Source organism: Haemaphysalis longicornis, unplaced genomic scaffold (genome assembly GCF_048455015.1).
Source record: "Haemaphysalis longicornis isolate Haplotype H1 unplaced genomic scaffold, Haemaphysalis longicornis Haplotype H1 scaffold_13, whole genome shotgun sequence".
NCBI lineage: Eukaryota > Metazoa > Arthropoda > Arachnida > Ixodida > Ixodidae > Haemaphysalis > Haemaphysalis longicornis.
In genome coordinates this window covers 62123651-62146153 of record NW_027526233.1, presented here as the reverse complement: position 1 = coordinate 62146153, position 22503 = coordinate 62123651, and positions in this window count along the sequence as shown.

Below are 22503 nucleotides of genomic sequence, written 5' to 3'. Positions count from 1 at the left end.
CATTTTTGTCGTGCGAGGTCAATGCGGAGCTGATCACAATTAGAAGCGAAGTCATTTTGGTTAGAGCAAATTCTGCGGAAGCGTAGGGCTTGGCTGTATGGAATGGCCGTTTTGCAGTGTCTCACATGGCTGCTGTGAAAGTTCAAGTATTGGTGTCGGTCTGTGGGTTTTCCGTACACCGAAGTATCCAGTCTGTCCCCGTTAGTTGTTATCTGCACGTCAAGAAAATTTATTGTAGAAGTTGAATACTCATGTGAGAATGAGATATCACTGTGAGTCTGGTGAAATCGGATATGAATTGATTCAGGGCTTCCTCACCATGAGACCAAACTAAGAAAATGTCGTTGATGTACCGCTTGTAAAACAGTGGTTTTAAAGGGAAGTTCTCCAAGAACTGTGTCTCGAGGGTTCCCATGAATATGTTTGCATAATTTGGGCCTATTTTTGTCCCCATAGATGTGCCACTTATTTGGACGTAGTGCTGGTTATTGAATTCAAAATTGTTTAATTAAAGTAATAAAGTTAATAGTTTGGCCAAAGTGTTGCTGTCAATAGGTTTGTCCCCTTGGAATTTTCGCAGGCTCTTATGACGCATTCTATTCCACCGGCGTGAGGTATGTTTGTATCCAAAGAGGCTACATCTTATGTTACAAGGAAGAAGTCACACGGTATCGTGAGGTCTTTTATTTCACTTAGAAAATGAGTAGTATCTTTTATGTACGAATTCAATGTGGGCGGAATTTCCCTTATAATGTTGCCGACTTAGCTAGAAATGTTCTCGCTCATGGTTTTTATGCCAGAGACTATGGGCCTGCCCGGATTGTTGAATTTGTGAATTTTGGGAAGGAGGTAAAAATGTCCTGGCGTGCAGTGCAATGGAATAAGAGCTCGCGCAGTTTTTTTTGTCTCTCAGTTTTTCATCCCTAAGTTCAATTATGGTACTGCGGACTCGTTCTTTGTATTCTAATGTCGGATCGGCCGCAAGGGGCTGGTAGAAAGACGTGTCACCTAATTGCCTTTGTGCTTCAGTGTTCTAATCCGTTTGGTTCATGACAACAATGGCTCCTACATTGTCAGTGGGTTTTATAATGATCTCAGAGCGGGTGCTAAGGATTTCTAGTGCCCTCTGTTCCTTTCCTGTGAGATTCGGTCGGTAGGAGGTGCGCCTTCTATATTCCGCTATGACATCATTTTTAACCGCCATGATATACGTATTCATATACTTGTCACGTTGTGGTGGTGGCGTCCCATGGCTAACTGATGGAAGGCTCGGTCCTGTGTTATCATCTCTGGGTACATCATGATAATACTCTTTCAACCGGAGTGAGCTTGAGAAATTTTCTAGATCCTTGTACAGTTGCAGCTCATTTAATTTTCCAGTGGACGGACAAACGGATAGCGCCTTAGACAATGCGCTCAATTCATCCTTTGAAAGAGTAACGGTGGAAAGGTTGACTACATTATCAGGAGTGTCGGGCTCGCGTACATCATTATGGGAAGATGATGTGCTAGGTTCGAATAGGGATAAATCAACACCGTCGCGGAGCATTTCTTTGCCTTGAGAGCGGAAATATATATATATATATATTTATATATATATATATATATATATATATATATATATATATATATATATATATATATATATATACATATACATAAAGTAAGTCGGCGGTCTCCAACGCCAAAGGAGGCATAAGGGTCTTGTTGTTAGGCTCTTTTTTGGTACGGTTAGTAAAGTAAAATTTTAACCATACGTTAGTTAGTAAATTTTTAAATATGCGTAAGAAATAAAGAGCCACGGAAATGCCTGAGCGTGGAACCATACGTTTCCTGGACATGAGCCTGACTTTCTGTGGCCACCATGTATGCTGGGAGTATGCCCCCAGAAGCCAGAAAGGTTTTCTGCCGTTCTCATCCGCCCACACAAAGCTCGTTAAGCGAGGCATCGTGCGGGCAGCCCTGAAAAACTCTGTGCTTCGTTCATGTCACCACAGAATGTTCCAGAGTCTGCAGGCGGCGCAGGCCGAAAGGCTTCTCATCGCAGGCTACCCGTGGACTTTGCTGCTCACTGTCGAGGAGAGTGTGTTGAAGTCGACGACATCTAAGGAAGCACCTCAAACGCAGGAAACGAGGCGTGGGCGCATCAACGTCATCCCATATGTGCACAAAGTGTCGCACGGGCTCAAGAAGATAGCACAAAAGACTGGAATAAGAACAGTGTTTTCCGCACCAAACAAGCTAGGGAGAATGTGCAAAGCTGTGAATGACACGACACGACCTAAGGCGGACTGCAGCACTAATCATGCTACGCGCTTCGTCCCCTGCCGCACCAACGTGGTCTACGAGATTCATCTGGAGTGCGACGCTGTGTACGTTGGACAGACGGGAAGATGCATCAATGAACGCCTGCGCGAGCATGCGTATGCTCTACGTGTCGGCAGCGGGAGCCACCTTGTCTCGCATTGCAAGGCATGTGGGTGCAGCCCATTTTTAGATAGAACCAAGGTTCTAAAGCGCTACACGGAATCACGCACACGCGAGATTTTCGAAACCTACTCAATAGCGAAAAAGGAAGAAAGAAATGTGTCAGTCAGGCTTCAGTCGCACTTCTTCAAAAAGAGATAGCGTATATCGACAGATAGCGCTTGTCAGGTTCTGAAAAAACTCATTGTTCGCTCACAGTGCAAATCATTTCAGCGTGTTTCTTTTCCTTTCCTAGGGTTGTGACGTCACTTTTTCTTCATGTATAAATTGCAGAACGCAATAAAACACCCCCAATTGTTAGTCAGCGCTTGTACTGTCTTTTCGTCCGTTAGTGCCCGTCTTTGCGCTGTTTTTTCACCATGATACTTGGCGAGAAACTTCGTAGACAATCCCGGGGTGGTCGAGGGAATCCATAGCCAAACCATTGACCCCGGCGAATAAGTCGGTGCCCCACCTGTGTCGTCGTGGCGAGATTTTTGCCGCCACTGGTCTTCAGCTGTGAAGGTTTTCGCAAGTTGTTGGCACTCTTCCGCGTGTTTGGCGGCTTCTGATGCTGGGGTGCACTCCGAGACATCCGGACGATAAGGAAGCATGGTGTCGATAGTGCACGATGGTTCTCGTCCGTAGAGTAGGTAGAAAGGGGAGAAGCCGGTTGTAGCCTGTATGGCCGTATTGTATGCGTACGTCACATAGGGGAGCACAAGGTCCCAGTCATCGTGGTCGGAGGAGACGTACATGGAGAGCCTGTCACCAAGAGTTCGAATAAAACGCTCAGTGAGGCCACTAGTCTGCGGGTGGTACGCAGTTGCGGTGCGGTGGATAATACGGCACTCAGTGAGGAGCTTCGCGACAACATCGGATAAGAAGTCGCGTCCTCGGTCACTTAGGAGTTCTCGAGGCGCTCCGTGCCGCAATATGAAGCGAGGTAATAGAAAGGAGGCGACGTCTCGTGCTGTGGCGGTAGGCAGGGCAACGGTTTCAGCGTAGCGCGTGAGATGGTCGACCGCAACAATGACTCATCGATTCCCGGCGGCTGTGTAGGGCAAAGGCCCGTACAGGTCAATGCCTACACGGTCAAATGGTTTCGCCGGGCAAGGAAGGGGCTGCAGCGGACCAATAGAACGTGACGGCGGTGACTTGCGTCGTTGGCAGGTAGCACATGATCGGATGTACTTGCGCTCAAAGTTATACATGCCTCGCAAATAGTAGCGCAGGCGGATACGCTGGTATGTTTTGAGCACCCCTGCATGGCCACAGGTGGGATCGGCATGAAGAGTGTCACAAATGTCGATGCGCAGATGACGAGGAATGACAAGCAGCCACTTCCGTCCTTCGTTGTCGTAGTTGCGGCGATACAGCAACTCGTCGCGAATCGTGAAGTGCGAAGCTTGCCTGCGCAGAGCCCGAGATCCGTGAGCGGGTGTCGTGCCAGAAAGCAAAGAGATGAGGGAAACAACCCAGGGGTCTTTTCGCTGCTCTGTTCGGATGTCGGAGAAAGAAAGTGGTGACATGTCAGCATGGTCAGCCCGGAGGCACGCGGAGTCGTGGGACACTGACATTGGAGAACGGGAGAGCGCATCCGCATCGGAGTGTTTGCGGCCGGATCGATATACAACTCTTATGTCGTACTCCTGGAGCCGCAGAGCCCACCATGCGAGCCGCCCTGACGGATCTTTCAGTGTGGACAGCCAACAAAGTGCGTGGTGGTCTGTGACCACGTCGAAAGGGCGACCGTACAAATAGGGCCGGAACTTGTCCAGCGCCCAAACAATGGCAAAGCACTTCTTCTCCGTCACGGAATAGTTGGATTCGGGTCGGGTAAGGGTGTGGCTGGCGTACGCAACGACGTATTCATCAAAGCCTGGCTTTCCCTGGGCCAGTACAGCGCCAAGGCCGACCCCGCTGGCATCAGTGTGGACCTCCGTAGGCGCGTCAGGGTCAAAATGTCGGAGAATAGGAGGTGACGTAAGAAGTCGCCGTAACGTCACGAATGCCTTTTCACATTCAGGGGTCCACGCAGAGAGATCGGTGGAAGCATTATTGAGTAGCTGTGTCAATGGCGCAACAACGGTGGCAAAGTTGCGGACGAATCGTCGAAAGTAGGAGCAAAGGCGTAGGAAGCTTCGCAGTGCCTTCATAGAGGTCGGCTTGGGGAACTCAGCAACAGCCTTGAGCTTAGACGCGTCGGGCAGAACACCGTCCTTCGAGACAACGTGACCCAGTATGGTTAACTGTCGTGCAGCAAAGTGGCATTTCTTTAGGTTTAGTTGTAGCTTTGCGCCGGCAAGACAGGTCAGAACTTCCTCCAGGCGCCGTAAATGGGTGTCGAAGTCTGTGGAAAAAATTACGACGTCGTCAAAATAGCACAGACATATCTTCCATTTTAGTCCACGCAAAATGTTGTCCATCATGCGCTCGAACGTGGCAGGTGCATTGCAAAGGCCGAACGGCATGACGTTAAACTCGTAGAGTCCGTCGGATGTTATAAATGCCGTCTTTGCGCGATCAGCTTCTGCCATAGGCACCTGCAGTATCCCGAACGCAAATCAAGCGACGAGAAGTACTCAGCTCCCTGTAGGCAGTCAAGTGCGTCGTCAATACGCGGTAGAGGGTAGACGTCCTTCCTGGTGATCTTGTTGAGGCGGCGATAGTCGACGCAAAAGCGTCTAGATCCATCCATACCGCCAGCCACTGCGCTTCTCCGACCGCCGACTTATGGTTTGTCATACAGGCCGCCAGTCCCCCACGACGTCTCCAATGGATATCACATCAGTCCCTCACCTGCTGACCACCGCGCTTCTGGGAATCGTCGCTCGTCGTCTCCGCGTCGCCGCTCTATTTCTCTGATGCGTCGACGGCAACCCACTTCCGAAGACGAAGACTAGCAACCGCAGTTCCTGAGGCAAGAACTGCGTTACGGTCGAACTCTTCAAGGCCTCGTTTTTCTCCCCTGAACGTTATCGACGTATTAGTAGAAGGCAGACCAACACAGGCGTTAGTCGATACAGGCGCTGCTGTGTCAGTGATTAGTGAAGACTTTTGTCGGATGATCAGAAAAGTGATGACGCTGTTGGGTGGCTTCTCGCTGCGTACTGCGAGCACGCAACACATTCAAGCATTGGCGGCGTGCACAGCTCGTGTCACCATCCAAGGCCTCTTGTACATAATCGAACTTATCGTGCTGCCTTCGTGTTCCCATGACGTTATTCTGGGCTGGGACTTCCTCGCTCGCCACAATGCCGTCATTGACTGTGCGCGTGCGGAGGTTGAGTTTACTTCACAGTGGGACGTGTACAGTGACAAAGCGAACGCCGCTAAACTTGTCTTCAGCGAGGACACTACCATTCCGCCGCAGTGCTCTGTTTCCGTGCTTGTGGGCTGTGCCTCTTATACTGACACCACTGTGCTCTTTACACCATCTGTGCTCTTCAACTGCCGCAGGCGTCTTCCGCTGCCGTCCGCTCTCTTATCGACCCACGCTGGTGCTAGCCGCATGCTGGTTACAAATTTGTACTCCGCACCTCCACCAAACTGTTAAGGGGTTTATTGGTGCTCAGGAACACCTAGGAAGCAGTCAGTACACAAAGGGGTGATGCCGAGCCAGCTGAACCTCTTCTTCACAAGCTCCTTCTGATGATGATAGATGAGGTGTGCCAAAAGCACGGCAGTGATGATGATCCACGATAATGCACGACAATGGCGCTGTCAGGGAATGTCCCGTCCTCTTCACTACAATAGATATATATAAATATATATATATATATAGTTTTTTTTTTATAAATGACGTTAAACAGCGGCCAGTTTTGGCTCGTCACGTTCTTGCCCAATAAAGCTTCCTGGGAACAATGTGAACTACTTGAAACCTGGTTGAAACACCCCCTTCCGGATTAACTGCATACGTCACGTCACTCAGCTTTTCCAGAACTTTGTAAGGTCCAAAATGGCGTTTCACAAGTTTCTCGCTTAGCCCTCGACGTGGGATGTGGGTCCACACCCATGCATGCTCGCCAGGCTCGAAGGAAGCGTGCCTCTGACAGGCATTGTAAAGAGTGTAATCGTGCAAGTGCTGTTCTCTGATGCGGTATCTAGCGAGCTGGCGCGCCCCTTCTTCTCGCTGAGCGATTGCTGGCGCAGTATCGTCGGGATAACAGTTGTCGCGAGGCAGCATGGCATCCAGCAACGTTGTTGCCTCATGTCCGTACAGAAAAGCGAATGGCGTCATTCGCACGTTTTCTTGCCGCGCCGTGTTTTAGGCAAACGTCACGTATGACAGAATTACATCCCAATTTTTGTATTCCGAGTCTATGTGCATGCTAATGATGTCTGCAATAATTTTGTTTATACTTTCGGTCAGGGCGCTCGTCTGTTTGGTAGGCCGTAGATTTTTGGTTAAGAGGTACCGCTGACATCCACGAGGGCACGTACCAACGCCGACATGAATGTGGTTCACCGGTTCGTGATCAAAACATTTGTGGTGCACCTTAGCACAGAACCATATTGTCCGGTTAGAATTAGGCCACGTCGACCGCAGTGGGACGCTTAAGAGATTTTGTTTCGGCGTATCGGGTAACGTAATCGGTCTTTACGAGGATCCACTTATTTCCCGATCGGGAGGTTGGGAATGGGCCCAAAAAGTCCAAAAAGTCAAAAGGTGTTTCCGTAATTGTACAAGTTGAATTAGGGAGGCTGGGAGTCCAGCAGGTGTTTTCCGTGGCTGACATTTCCAGCAAGCGCGAATTTAATGTTTCGGTGTCGCAGGAAGCTTCGGCCAGTAGTAGTTCTGCTTGCTTGTGGAAGTGGTACGCGCATAACCAAGGTTACCCGCTGTCGGCTGTATCATGACAGGCCCGAAGTATTTCGTCGCGAAGACCCGCATGGACAAGTTAAAGGTAGTCTCTATGGTTCGGACCAACGTTTCGCGTGTAAAGGGTGTTGTTCCATAAACAAAAAAAGTATGCCCTTGCAGAAAAAGCTTCGGCTTCTGTCCAAAGCCGCTGTCCAAAAAAATTCACAGCATATCCACGGGGTGAATGATGATGAGTGGGCGAAGCTCCTAGAAAGTCTCGAAAGTCTCGAAAGTCTCGCTTAAACCGCGCGTCGGCACCTTGGGGCTGAGCTCGCCTGATGCGTTTTGCAGACGCCTCACGAGCTCTCACTGCATCGGGGTCTGCCTGCCGATACGCGCGCTTTCTCGCCGCTTCCCGTTCTCTGACGTTTTGGAGATCCTCTTCGCGCCGCAGCCGTGCCGCTTCGCGTACGGCAGGGTCCTCGCGCCGTTGCCGGGACGCTTGCGCCTCTCGTTCTCGAACGCTGGGATCTTGGCGGCGTCGTCGCGCAGCCAGACGACACGCTTCGGCCTCCCGCTCTCGTACGGCAGGATCTTGGCGGCGGCGTCGCGCAGCTTCACGGAGCGCTTCTGCCTCGCGGGCTCGCACATCTGCAGCCTTATCCATCGGGCGACTCCGAGCGCGCGCCAACAGCGAACGGATTTTATTACAACGCTCCCCGCCATCTAGTAAACAATCCAAGAACTAAACTAGAGGTAGCCACGCCTTCTAGTAAACTATCCAAGCGCATCGTTTCATCCTATACAAGTACCGCCATCTAGTAAACAATCCAAGAACTAAACTAGAGGTAGCCACGCCATCTAGTAAACAATCCAAGAACTCAACTAGAGGTGGCTACATACATACGTCGAGGATGGACAGACCCACGCCTTAAGGAGCTTCGCCCCTAAAAGTCCACAAGTGGTTGCAGGTCCGCATCTTCACTCTGTTTAGACAACGTTGGGGGGCCGATGGCTCCAAGAAGAGCCGTTTCATCTTCATCTACAGGGCCTGGGTGCTCGAACGGAGCTCGTGACAGCCACTCTGCAACGCAATATTTTCCTTACTTTTAGACTACAGTCAGATCAGACTCTCGAAGTCGCTAGCACCAGCGGGTTGTTCCGTGGCTGTTAATGGTAAAGCCTCCCAGATTTATTCGCTTACGATGTCGACAACTGATGCAGACGCCGGTTCAGACAAAACTATTTCGTGCAGCTGCAAATTATCCCGAACGCTTGATCGTTCGGGCTACCATAGGGATCGGTAGGTGGACGGAGCAGTCACTACACTGCCAGTGGGGCTTCAAGATCCGCCTGTACCACAGTCGTACTGTCGGCATCGGTGCCACAGGGCTTGTTCCATGGCTGTCGCCACCTTGATGAAATACTTCCCTGTACGGTGGCGATTTCGAACGAGGCCAGTGAACAGCTGTTCTTTCACACCGTGCATTAGGTGTCGCAGCTTCTTAGGCTCGGAGATATCAAGGTGGGCTATCTGAATTAGGCGATCCATGTCCTCCGCGAACATCGCGAGAATTTGTTGACCTTTTGAATTCAGGATTCCAGAAGTTTCTGCGTGCGGTCTCGGCATTCTATGCAGGCAAACGACTTCCGAAATTCATCCTAAGATGATAAGCTCGCCTGTGGGATCTCGTACGAGGTCCTGACGCCGTCGTCCAGCCAGTAGTACGTATTCCTAAGTGTTTGTTGAGGGTCCACTGGTTAAACGACACGACGCGCTCAAAGTGCTCCAGCCGGTCCTCAACGTCTTTGGGCAGGTCACCACAAAAGGTCGCAGAAGTGCATGGCAAATGAAATGTGACCTGAGAGGCAACTATTTGGGCCATTATTTGAGGTTGAAGCACTAGGCATGTCGGCACGTCACATTGCATGAGGCTGTACTCAGGAAACTGTCCTTGTCGGTGTCGGCTACTCCGATGCACTCTGGTGTCAACAAATGGTGGCCGTAAAGGGCTCGCAGAAGGGGTCGTAAACATCAGGTGGTCGTATTCACCTCCTGCCCAATAGTAGTGTACCGCAAATATGTGCTCGGGGTGGTGGGGGTGGCCTTGCAGTTTAACGAGGCTCAAAAACCAAGAGCGACAGCGAAGGGTCTAACGTAAAAGCACTCGAGCAACGCGAGTCAGGCACCAGCGCACGCGTTCCGACGACGATTTCGTTTCTTCTTCCTTGCCGTCGATCACCGTTGCATATCCCGTACCAAATAGTGCACTTTGTATAAATCCCAGTGAATATATATATATATATATATATATATATATATATATATATATATATATATAAGCAGTACAAGAAACTTCTCGAGGACGCAGTAGAAATAGTTGAGAAAATTGTATACGCACGATTAAAAACAAAAACAGTGGTTTTCAGACTTTCGAGTGGAGGACCAGCCTTCATCTTGTGTAATATACAACGTAGGAGCCCGCACGCTTATATAGGTGGAGAAGGTGTGCTGCAGTGCACACTTGTTAACAACATTCGCGGGTGTTGGCGAGGGAACAGGGAAGGAAGGGTAATAAACATGTGGCACTATTCATGAGGACAAACTCTTTCTAAAAAGCCCAGCAATATAGAACTTCATCCATCAAGAAAAACAAACAGGGTAGGGGACTGTACGAAAACACTTTTCGTACGAATTACACGCATAAATGAATGGTGCAGGGAACGTCTCGACACACGAAATGCAAAGTACAAGAACAAACTATACAGAACGGAAGCCACCGGTAACACATCCATTCCTGAAAATAGCATTTACCGGCGGCGTAGGGAATATCAGGGCAGTTTACAAGTTCACATAAAAGCGCACCTTCCTCAACGCAACCAATTATTTAGCTAGGTAGGAAGTAGCTAGGTGTATCCTGTGTGGAAGCAACTATAAAATCGGCCGCCAGTAAGGGTCAACAAGTTTCCGTGTATATGATAAAAGCATGTCACAGCATGATGAAGGCATGCAAAGAAGTGAGTAATGAATGAGAACTTTTAGGGTGATCTAAACTGTCCAAGAAGTGGAGGGGTGGGGGAACCGCGCTCATAGAAATTGGTGAGTGACCGCGCGGACGGCGCGTTCGCGGTAACAAATTTAACCCCCCAAAGGGGGCTGCCAACCGCGGCGTACTAGGAATGCAGCTACTATCCCACAAAAAAAGGGAGAGAGAGAGTGGGGAGGGGGGAAAGTATGGTGGCTGACAGTGATTGGTAGGGCGAATGAAACAAAAAAGAAAGAAAAAACAGAAAGAAAGAGAAAAGGTGACAATGGCTTGGTACCCCCGAAATACGATAATTTCCCTAAACTCTCATTCATGCCTGAGGATGCGGATTTGAACTTGTAAATGAGGTACGATTCGCGGATTAGTCGATCATGGTTTGAGCGAAACCCAGAATTTAATATCGTGGCTCTAATGTGGTCAAAATAGTGCCAAGGAAGGTTAACGTGTTTTGACAATGGGAGAGATGGCACAATTTTGGAATGTGACTTGTGATTATTAAACCTAGTTCTGAACGACTTTTGTGTTTGCCCGATTCATTCCAGGTAAAACACTGTACACTCGAGCAAATATACCACATAGGAACAATCACAGTTCAGGTTTAATCCAATTTTTAGACGAAAGTCAGAGGCTGAACTGACAGCGGTATCCGTTGTGGACATGTGCGCGCATGTTTGACATCGAGGCTTTCCGCAAGGACTGCATCCGCCGGTCGTTTGAGTCGTTATTTTGGATGAGGTCAGGACATCCCTAATGTTTTTGTTTCTCCTGTACAGAACCCGTGGGGGCTCCAGAAAAATATGTTTTAGGTGCTCACTTTGGGTAAGAATGTTGTACTTTTTAGTATAGACGAGACTTTGCGAACAGATGCGGAATGTGTTAAGACCAAGTTCGTTTGCGGGGTGTCGTGGGAGGTTTTGGTGCCTCTGAGAAGGTCTGAGCAATCCAGGTTTCAGGATCTGTCCATAGCGTCGTCAATTATTTCAGCGGGATATTTTTGTTTCAATATTGCACTGCGTAGCTCCTTACAATTAGCTATAAAGTCATCTTCCTTTGAGCAAATTCGACTAAAATGATGAGCTTGGCTAAAGGGAATTCGGGTTTTTCAAAGTTTGACGTGGCTGCTTTGAAAATGTAGGTACTGTTTCTTGTCGGTCGGTTTTCGGTACAGTTTAGTGATCAGTTTACGCTTTGAGACGGTGACGTTTACGTCAAGAAAATTAACAGTAGACGGGGAGTGTTGCTAATAAAAGAAATGGAGGGATGCGCAGAGTTGAACGCTTCTACGAAGGTTAGCAGGTTCGTCTGCCCGTGGATCCCAATCACGAATGCATCATCAATGAAACGCTTATATTAGAGTGGTTTAGGCTCTTGGTAATCAGAAATTCTCCCTCTAGGACGCCAATAAATATATTGGCAAAGTTTGGCCCTACGCGTGTTCCCATAGATGTGCCACATATTTGGAGGTAGTGTTTTCCATTGAACTCAAAATTACGAAGCTCTAGAATTAGCCGAAGAAGAGTGCTTAGTGTAGAGCCACCAAGTGTGTCAAAGGTTGCTTCCCTGTAAGCGTGAGTTACTGCTCGGATTCAATCGTCGTGTGGAATATTTGTGTAGAGTGACGCAACATCCATTGTAACCAGGAGGGAATTGCTGGGAATATCCAAATCCAAGACGTCCGAAAAGAAGTGGTTAGTGTCGTTTATGTAGGAAGGAAAACTAGGCGGTATGATTGTGAATATCGAGTCCCCGTACCGCGAAAGGTGTTCTGTGACGGTGCCTATCCCCGCGACAATTGGGCGGGCGGGATTTTCTTTTTTTGTGGATTTTTGGCAGGAAGTAAAACCTGCCGGCTACAGGATTAAGCGGAACAAGTGAATGGGCTGTTCTTTTTTTCATTACTCCATCCTTCACCAGTTGAGTGAGATGTTCTGTAACGGTTTCTTTAAAGTCGGCTGTAGGATCATTTTCTAGTGGTTTGTAGAATGATGAGTCTGATAGCGGCCTCTGTGCTTCTTTACCTAGTCCAGCCGGTTAAGTAATACTAATGCCCCACCTTTGTCATCTGGTTTAATTACAATATCAGTGCGGTGAGAGAGGGTTTCTAATGATTATTTTTCACTGATGGAGAGGTTATGGCGGAAGGTAGACCGCTTTTTGTAAGCTTCAATGATGTCTTGTTGCTCAGCTTTGCATACATATCTAAGCGCTCGTCCCGCTGGGGGGGTGGTGTCCAGTGTTGAGGGCTTGGAAGCAATTTATCAGTGTCACTAGGTAATGTAGGTATTCCTTTCACCTCATGGTACGGGCAAAATTTTCCAGATATTTAAAAAGCAGGAATTCGGAAAAACCCCTTGTTGTTGGGCAAGAACTCAAACCCCTAGACAGTATGCTCAAATCGGCTTTGGACAAAACCGCATCTGACAAGTTCACTATGTTGCTACTCTCAACATCTTCTTGCTGTGTTACTGGTAAGTTGCGAGCAGTGGGCCCGTCTGGTTTAGGGATCACATTATCACGCGAGAATTTTTTGACCTTGACATTTGACAGCCTATTTCGAACCTTTAATTCGTGCGAGGCCAATGACTCGATCTTATGCTTCCTGAGATTGGGAAAGAGAATTTTTTTGTTCTTTACCAAAAGTTGAAAATTTGTCTGGTAGTGATCGATAATTATGCGTATCAAGTCCACTGAAGCGGATTTGAGTGCACTGTCCCACTTTTGCTTATTCGCAGGTGACAACTCACATGTGGCTGGTTTTAATTCTATTGCAAGATCTTTGAGCACAATGGAGGAATTGAGGTATTGTTTAAGAGTGGAGGCATGCATCTCATATCGGACATGTTTGTCGGTTAGTTTTCTGGCACCTAAACATTTTCTATAGACAGTAGGGTTGGTTGCGTTACGGCATCAGTAGGGCACAGTCAATCCTGGCGGCCGTGTGTGTTTAAGTGTAATATTTAGTATTAATTTATGTATTTATATATACATCATACGGGTCCTACGAATCTTTTTGCGCCCCCCCAACCTATTTTCTCGTCGAAACGTCTCCATGGAAGTGTTGGCCCTATCTTGTACAAACATGTTTCCCTGAGTTTCCACGATCTTCAATGTTTATTTGTCGGTCCTCTCTCTCCTTCTCTGTACATATTGGTACATATTGTCAAAGGCCCTGAGCAACTTCTCAGGGCCAATAGAACAGCTGATAACAGGTTGTATTTCAAGAAACTTCTGCCTGATGCGTGGCGGTAGTCGTGCACAAAGGATACGAGCTCACCAAGATGCACATCCTCGTCTTCTTCACGTTAGGCGGTCATGATTATGCTTTTGATCTCTGTGACGATGAAGAGGATGATGGAGACCCATGCCAGAACACCACACCCCCTCCGAACGGTTGGCGTGGCCAACAGAGAACGCTGCTTCGTCGCCGTCAGCACTCTGTCGTGGACTACACAAGTAACACTATCCCCAACCACGGAATAGCATCGTCCCGATTCTGAAGCTGATGACTGTAAACATGGTCCATAAACAGAATGGTCGTTGAGTCAGCTTACGGCGATGCGTACGGTTTCAAGCACAACACATACACCGTCTCGGGTCGAGATCGGCGACGACCAGCAACACAGGAATTCTCGGGTACCACCTCATAAGTTACTTCGCAAAGTTAACGGAGTGTTTGTACGGCCTGAAATAATTGCGCAGATGCTTTGTAGATAATCAACGACGTCGTACTCCCGCCAACATATAAAATAAGTTAATGGCGCGGACAGAAATCGAACCTGGAATGAATAGAGAAACAGAGTGATTGAGCTGCGAGCCTACGTGGGGATCGGGGACAGAAGCCGCAGTCACCAAGCACACCAGCAGGATTACCCCCTTCGTTGTCGCTGAATGGCAGGTGAAAGCGTCACAAGACCTCTTTCGCGCGGTGCGCTCCAACCAAAGCGCGTGTAGCGGCCACTTGCTGGCCATGGATGGGCACAGATTTGGTAAAAATCAATGGAAGCTCACACCAACGCGCGGCATATAACTCCTCCGTCTCTGCGTCCGATCTCGTCGCCTCGGTCATTGGTGGCACAGACGTAGAAGAAGTGAGATGGTCTAAAAACGGGTTTGAGGTTCTTTCATTTCATAAACAAAGAGTTTCCACTCACGTTCTTTACCAATACAACTCAACCAAACATCAATCTTGGATCATGCATTTATTTGACCTTAGGAAAGAATTACTCGTAGAATTAATAAAGGGTGTGGATCAGTGCATTTCATTTGTCTCTCGTTTCACTGTTTGTATAGCTACGTGTGTGAATTCAAGCCATGTCGCATGGGTAATCGTTGTGGGTGTCGTTCACAGCTTCGCCTTCAAGCCACGTTCACAAGGATCATTGGCGCGCATTTTATCTAAAAGTTACCTTGGCATGTGGGGGACCGCAAACGCGCTCTCTCCGGGCAGTCGCTCGTCAAGGAGGTGCTTTTGAAACGGGCGGGATGCCCCCTCCTCGGAACCATTACTTCCACATTAGGGTGCCCTCGGGCACGTCGGTCGATAAGTTACTGAAGCGGCCGAAGTCATTGTCCCGCCAGCGCAACTGTAAAGTGTGGCACGCATGCGTGGACTGGGGTTCCAATGCCCGTCAACTCAGCATCAGGGATAAGAAAAAAACTGAATAGCGACGGTCTACGAATACAAATTGATATCGTCAACCTCGAATCAGCCAATAAGCAGAATGTCAGCATCGCCGTTTTCCTCCTGCCAACATTTGTCACGGACGACCAATTCGACAGTCTGGGAGCTTTGCGGGAAAGTCCAGCAAATAGATTCCAGCCGCTTCAACGAAAAGCCCTACACCAAGGCAGGCCAGCGGTACGCAAAAAGGGAGATAGGAATAGATAACCATGTAGCAAACGTCTTCCGCCTCCACTGCAAGAGTGCAACGCTCGTCTACAGAGGTGTGCGGTGACTATGGCGACGGCGCGCCATGGAAGGGTATTTCGACGATCAGTGCGCCACTCCGCGGTGCGACCAATAGGTAACTTGTAAACACGCGACGGAAGGCTGCACGCGAAATGGCTCGCAATGCGGGGAGACGCATGCCACTCTCGACTGAAATACGCGGTATTTGTACTCGATGGTGACAGCCGGGGGGGAGGGTCCTTGGCAGATTTTCACCCTGCTGCAAGAACGGTGACAAAGCAGCGACCCAGACAAGCGTCGGCCGAAGGGATGCCGACGGAGGCGAGCGAGGAAGGCGAAGCCTTGGAGACCCATCAAACCAGCGAGTGCACGAGGAGCGTAGACGATACACAGTCCCAGAACACCGAGGTAGCCCACAGTAGCAACGAAAAGAACGAAAACAAGCAGGGAACAGCAAGTCACGCAGTGAACACGACCACATGACTGACGACAAAGAGGCAGCAGTCAAAAAGGAAATATGGCACCACGCGGAGAGGGGGGAAACCAGCGTGGTGTTCAATATGCCGGCAACGGAAGCCGGCATATTGAAGCCGGCATATAACGCAATTTCGCAACTCCGTTGCAACATTCCAGTAGAGTTGGCACACTACTCTTTCACCTATCTCTGCTCCAACATTGCACCATTCACACAAAAGGCAGATGTCCTGGATTTATTCTTGAACGGCGACAGATTCCGTCTAATCAAACTTTATGCTCCCACACACCTCTCCTTCGAACAAAATTTCTTAAAAGTCACAGAACATTCTTTTTTGACTAACCGATATATCATAGGGCTCGGAGGCTGTGTCTTGAACAATCAGGTCGGCAGAACAGGTCCTTCGCAATGTGTGGATTACTGAGGTGGTGAACTAAATAAGCCAATCCTCCAGTTTACCCTAATTGACGCACATGTGCTTCTTCACGGATCAGAAGTACAATACACTTGACAGGAAGACATTACACGCAGCTGGCGTGAACGGGTATACATAAGGCGCGCTGTTTCCGACACTTTCACCGAATGTGGAATAGTGAAAACTACATCGTTGCCCACACATATAGCGGGTGATATGGTTGAAAGAATCAAAATGGTTAGCAAAGGGAACCCAAATAATAATCAGACTTGGCAGTTAGGCAGACGCATATCGCATGACAGATCTAGCAAAGCTACTTTAGCAAACAGAATAGCATCCTCGTTAGAGTGGAAGCAAGCCACTTTTTGGGACTCCCTAAAAACTGAATTAAAAACTACGTGCATTGATGACAGCAAGAAACTTAGGCATAGACAATCAGAACGGCTAACCAAGATCTTGAAACCTATATCAATGGAAGAACAAGGCAACCCTCAAAACTTGCTAATAAAACCTAACACAAATACATAAAGCAAGAACATGAAAGTTTAAGCGGGATTTTCTCCACCCCGGCAAACCCGCACAGTGCCAGACCAAGCAAAGTTCACGCCAAGGGACATAAATAAATTCGTTTTTCGCTTTCGTAAATATGCTCCTGTGAGACAAATAAGGACATTAACAGTATTTCTTAAACCCCTGTCCTTGCAAGCCCGCTACAACTGCCAGACGGAGTTTTTTAACACCTACCAGCCGCAATTACACTAGAAGACTTAACAGGGTTAATGAAAAAAATTCCCACAGGTAAAGCAGCATTAGCAGATGTACGGCCAGTTCAATTCTTTGGTTCATTATGTGACCTTCTGGCACCGTTTTTTCAGTCTTGAACAATATACTCGCAACTGAAACAGTCCGACGCTGTTTTAAACAAGTTAGAATCATCTTAATACCAAACATTGCCAGGGAATGGACCGAACCAAGTAGGTGGCGCCCTAGTACTCTATTTGGGGCAGACTACAACACATTTTACGTCAGTACTCACAAAGCGCCTACAACTTACTCTAGCTGAAGTTATAACATTATGCTCAGTTACACACAGGGACAGCGAAGCCTTGAACATTCGAAACCCGATACATATTAGAATGCACAAAATGCAGACAGGCTAGGGGCTGCTTCATTTCTATAGGTCAAGCATAGACATTCGATAGTGAAAGCACATCTACATATTTGCAACGTGCACAGCTATTGAATACCGGCAATAGTTTATCAATGTCTTGGCAATTCTTTACCAAGACATGCACAGCGACCAAGTCATTACAAACAGGTAGTGACCAGGATATGTTTAAGTAGAGGGGTCAGGCAGGGGTGTCCAATGTCCCCACTACTGTGTGTCTTCGCAATAGTGTCGGTTGTAAAAAGTTATCCCGCCAGGCCCCGGGAAGCAAGCAAGAGAGGCCAACCCCGCTGATCACGTATCACGAAAGATCCTACCCGTGCGGCTGCGAGTTCACCGCCGATAAAGACATCCCCTCGCGAGGGGCACGATCAAATGCACAGCATTTCCGAGGGGGTGCGCCGGAAAGTCGTATCTCTCGATCGCGGGACCCGTGTCGCCATCTTTCGGAGGCGCGGGACAACTTGTGGCGCTTTCGAAACAAACCAGAAATGAGTGAAGGATATAAGGCGCGTTCGGTGCGTCGAAATCTGTGTCGGTTTCGTGGCTCAGACGGTAGTCCGCCGGGCACCTTGCGTTCCGCCCGCGGCGTCATGGGTTCGCAACCGGGCGCCGAAAACTGTTATTTCTTTTATAGTGTAGTGGCCTGGCTGCGGACTACGACAAGGCGCGCCTGCGGACTACGACAAGGCACGCCAACGCCGCGTGACATTGTGAGTTACTAAAATGCTATGCATTTAAAGAAGGTAAACGCAAACACTTACATCTTATTTTCTACTTACCAAAAGGCAAAACAGGTAAAGTAGTGGCCTATGCAGATGTAACATTGTACCTAACGGACGAAGACAGCCTTGTGCATGTACTCAACTGCTTTAGCAGTACTCGGAGCTAGCCTGTGCAGAACTGAACTGTACGACGAGTAGAGCATTAAGCAGAGGCCCATCACAAAACAAAACCTATACAGTATTCCAGTAGCCACTCACGTAGAAATTCTTGTCATTACCTACACTTCGACCCCGCACGGGGCACCTTGAGCAATCTTGGTGGCGGTACTGGCGATACCGCGGACACCGAGCCCCCAAACATAAGCTGGATCCAACCGTGGTGATGTGTTTTTAAGGTGAAGGGTAGAAACCTCTAACGGTGGCCGTCGGAGCCCAGGTCAAGCTCCGGCGGATGGGCTCCCTGTCTGTCTACCAGGCAGGGAGCTCCGGGACCTCTTTGGCTACCAGGGTAAGGTCAAAGAAGAAAGTACCCCCGTCTCCCTGCTTCTATACTATGATATATGGCATTTTCTAAACCCCCCCCCCCCCCAGACGTGATCGGCCCCCGAAAAGGGGCCGCACCGAAGTTTCATTCCCACCTCTGTCAACAACTGTCCTGTCAACAAACATGAATAACTATTCTCGGTTTCTTGTGATCGAGTCAGCTGACCCAACGAGACCCGTCGCTTCACTGTCGGTATTCCTTGTCTCGAAATTTCTGCAAAGCACATTAGGTGAAACGTATGAAGCCAAAAAGCTCAGGACAGGAGAAATCCTTGTCGAACTCAACAATGAAAAACAATCCCGCACACTTCTTGCCCAAACTCGCATCCATGATCTGGACATCAAGATCACGCCCTACCGGAGCCTGAACAGCTCCCAGGGTGTGATTTCAGAGTCGGATCTCTTTACAGAAACAGATTCCAACCTTCTTGAAGGTTTAAAGGACCAGGGCGTCACAGCTGTGCGGCGCATCACGATGCGCAGGGACGATAAGGTAATCCCAACCAAACACATTATCCTGACCTTCGACCGTTCGACACTTCCTCAATATATAAATGCAGGCTACATCCGATGCTCTATTCGACCGTACATACTGCACCCGCGCCGCTGATTTAAGTGCCAGCGGTTCGGGCAGAGCACAACCTCTTGCCGCGGCAAAACAACCTGTGCGAAATGTGCAGCGCAGGACCACCCCACTGACAATTGCAATTCTGACAACCTCACATGTGCAAACTGCAGGGGCCCTCATGGGGCCTACTCCAGGAAGTGTGAGAAATTCCAAGTGGAAAAGAAAACAATCCATCTAAAAGTTACAGAAAACATCACCTTCCCAGAGGCGCGGAAGAGATTCGCCTCTTTCCCTCTGGGGAGGTACGCCGACGCGGCTCGCCGGGGGGCGGAGCGGCGTCTGGTTTCGGCGGGGACCCAGTACCGCGAGTCGGACTTGGTCCCGCCTCCGCCCCCCCCCCCCAGGGTTGCCTCAGGCAGCCCAACCCGCCTCCGCACCGCTCGCTCACCCAGCAGCGGCTGTGGTGGCAACAACGTCTGTTGGGGATGCCGCTGCATCCACTGCTTCCTCTCCACCGGCCCAAAGCACACGCAAGGGCACGGAGATGGAGACGGAGGCAGTCGCAGCGCCCCCTCGCCCGCCTCACTGCCTGTGTCGTCTGTCGTGCTCCCCACGCCTTCGGCACTGGCAGCGCAGGCAAAGAACACCCGAAAGGGTACCACGCCAAGGGGGCCCAGTCCGCTGGGCACCCCCTTGCCTACAGATGACGACATGGACGTCGAGCCCTCCCGGCCTTCATCGCAGCGGAAGGAACGGGCTGCGACGTCCAGGTCAGTAGAGAAGGCCAGAAAACCCCTCCCAAGAGTGCAAGCCCCGAAAGACCCTACATAAATAGTCACACTCCAGTAGCTCCGAACACATCATAACGGGAAGAGAAAACATAGTTCAATGGAACTGCAGAGGCCTTCTGAATAATCTTGACGACGTGCATGAGATTCTGCATGCCAACCAGCCTAGTTTAATGTGTGTCCAGGAAACACATCTGAATTCCAAACACACAAGTTTCTTGAATAGTTACCTGGTATACAGGAAAGACAGAGATGGCTGCACACATTCTTCTGGTGGTGTGGCCATAATCGCCCACAAATCCTTAGCATGCCACCCTGTCACCTTGAACACCGTCCTTGAGGCTGTAGCCGTCCGCACAATAATTTTTAATAGGTTGGTAACGGTATGCTCCATCTACATCTCTCCTGATCTTGCACTTCTGAGCTCTGAATTTGAGGCGCTGGTCGACCAGCTTCCTGAACCGTACATCTTAACAGGCGACTTCAATGCACACAATTCTCTTTGGGGCTCTTCTCGCACGGATGCCCGAGGTCGCCTGATAGAGAAGTTTTTAACATCCTCTGGAGCATGCCTTTTCAACAAGAAACAGCCTACATACCATAACATAGGACACAATACATACTCAAATCTTGACTTGGCTACTGGTTCGGCAATTCTCTTTCCATGTCTTGAGTGGGGAGTGGGCACTGACCCATATGGCAGTGACCACTTCCCCACTTCACTAACATATATAGGTAAAGGCCCAAGCAGTTCACCTTCCCATAATAGGTTCAATGAAGCACGAGCTAACTGGAGCACATTTACAGAGACATCGCAACTACACCACACATCCATAGGACACCTACACGTTGAAGAAGCCACCCAACTCCTCACGGCGCACATCCTCGACGCCGCCGAAAAGTCCAGTCCCCACGCCTCTGGTGCCCCGCGCAACCAGAGGAGGCCGTGGTGGAATGAGGACTGCAGGCGGGCGCGAGAAGCCCAGAACAAGGCGTGGGGTATCCTTCGTCGGTACCCCACGTCGGGTAACCTTATTTTGTTCAAACGGGCCAAGGCGTTTGGAAAACGTGTGCGCCGTGAGGCAAAACGAGAGAGTTGGCACACCTTCTTGACATCCATTAATTCATACACAGACACACACAAATTCTGGACACGTATGCGCAAGCTCAAAGCACAACAGACACACAGCCTGCCCCTGGTTAGCACAACAGGGGACACACTGGAAGACAAGGCTAACACACTTGCACAACACTTCGAACACGTGTCTAGTTCAGCACACTACACAAACACTTTCATGAAACACAAAACATCTGCAGAAAAAAAGCCCTTACACTACAAAGAGAAATCAAAAACTTCTTACAACTCTGAATTTACTCTCTATGAGTTGAGGGCTGCCCTGAGCACGTGCAAACCTTCAGCTCCAGGCGCAGATAAGATTACATACACCATGATACAGCACCTACACCCAGACACTCTTTGAACACTCTTACACCTATACAATAAAATATGGCTTTCGGGGCACATACCACGCTCTTGGAGGGAGGCCATAGTAGTGGCTGTCCTAAAGGAAGGGAAGGACCCTTCCTCTCCTGCCAGTTATCGCCCCATTGCCCTGACAAGCTGCCTGTGTAAGCTCTTCGAGAAGATGATAAACAGGAGACTTGTGTACTTCTTAGAGTACAATGGTCTTCTCGAGAGCTGCCAGGCGGGCTTCAGGGCGGGGCGATCTACCAACGATCAACTCGTTGCGTTAGAGTCTTATATCAAAGATGCTTTCCTCCACAAGCAGTACTGTATGACAGTCTTCTTTGATCTTGAAAAGGCGTATCATACTGCTTGGCGGTACGGCATCCTCAGCGATTTGAAGTCCTTTGGTATGTCGGGTAACATGTAGAACACGCTTGCCAGTTACCTCTCTGAAAGAACGTTTCGCGTGCGAGTTGGAACGGCACTCTCTAGAGTTCATGTGCGGGAAAACGGTGTTCCGCAAGGTGGAGTTTTGAGTTGCACGTTGTTTATTGTAAAAATGAACTCTCTTCGGAAGGCTCTGCCCCCAACCATTTCCTGCTCAATCTATGTAGACGACGTGCAATTATCCTTTAAGTCTTGTAACCTGTCTGTCTGCGAGCGCCAAGTCCAGCTTGGTGTTAACAAGCTAGCTGGCTGGGCAGATAGCAACGATTTTAAATTTAATCCAGTGAAGTGTACTTGTGTTTTGTTTTCGAAAAGGCGCGGCATTCGGCCGGATCCACTCATCAAACTCAATGGTGTCTCAATTCCAGTCAGAAATGAACACAAGTTTTTAGGTGTTGTCCTTGACGAAAAGCTCTCGTTCATTCCACACATAAAACAACTTAAGCTAAATGCCTAAAGGCCATGAATATACTCAAGGTTCTCTCCCACTCTTTATATGGGGCTGACAAACAACTTCTTTTACGTGTTTTTACCAGCCTGATAGGTTCACGATTAGACTATGGAAGCGTTGTTTATGGATCAGCAAGTAAGACATCCCTCAAAATGCTGGACCCAGTGCTTCACCTGGGGCTCCGGTTGGCATGTGGCGCCTTCCGGACTAGCCCGGTCGAAAGCCT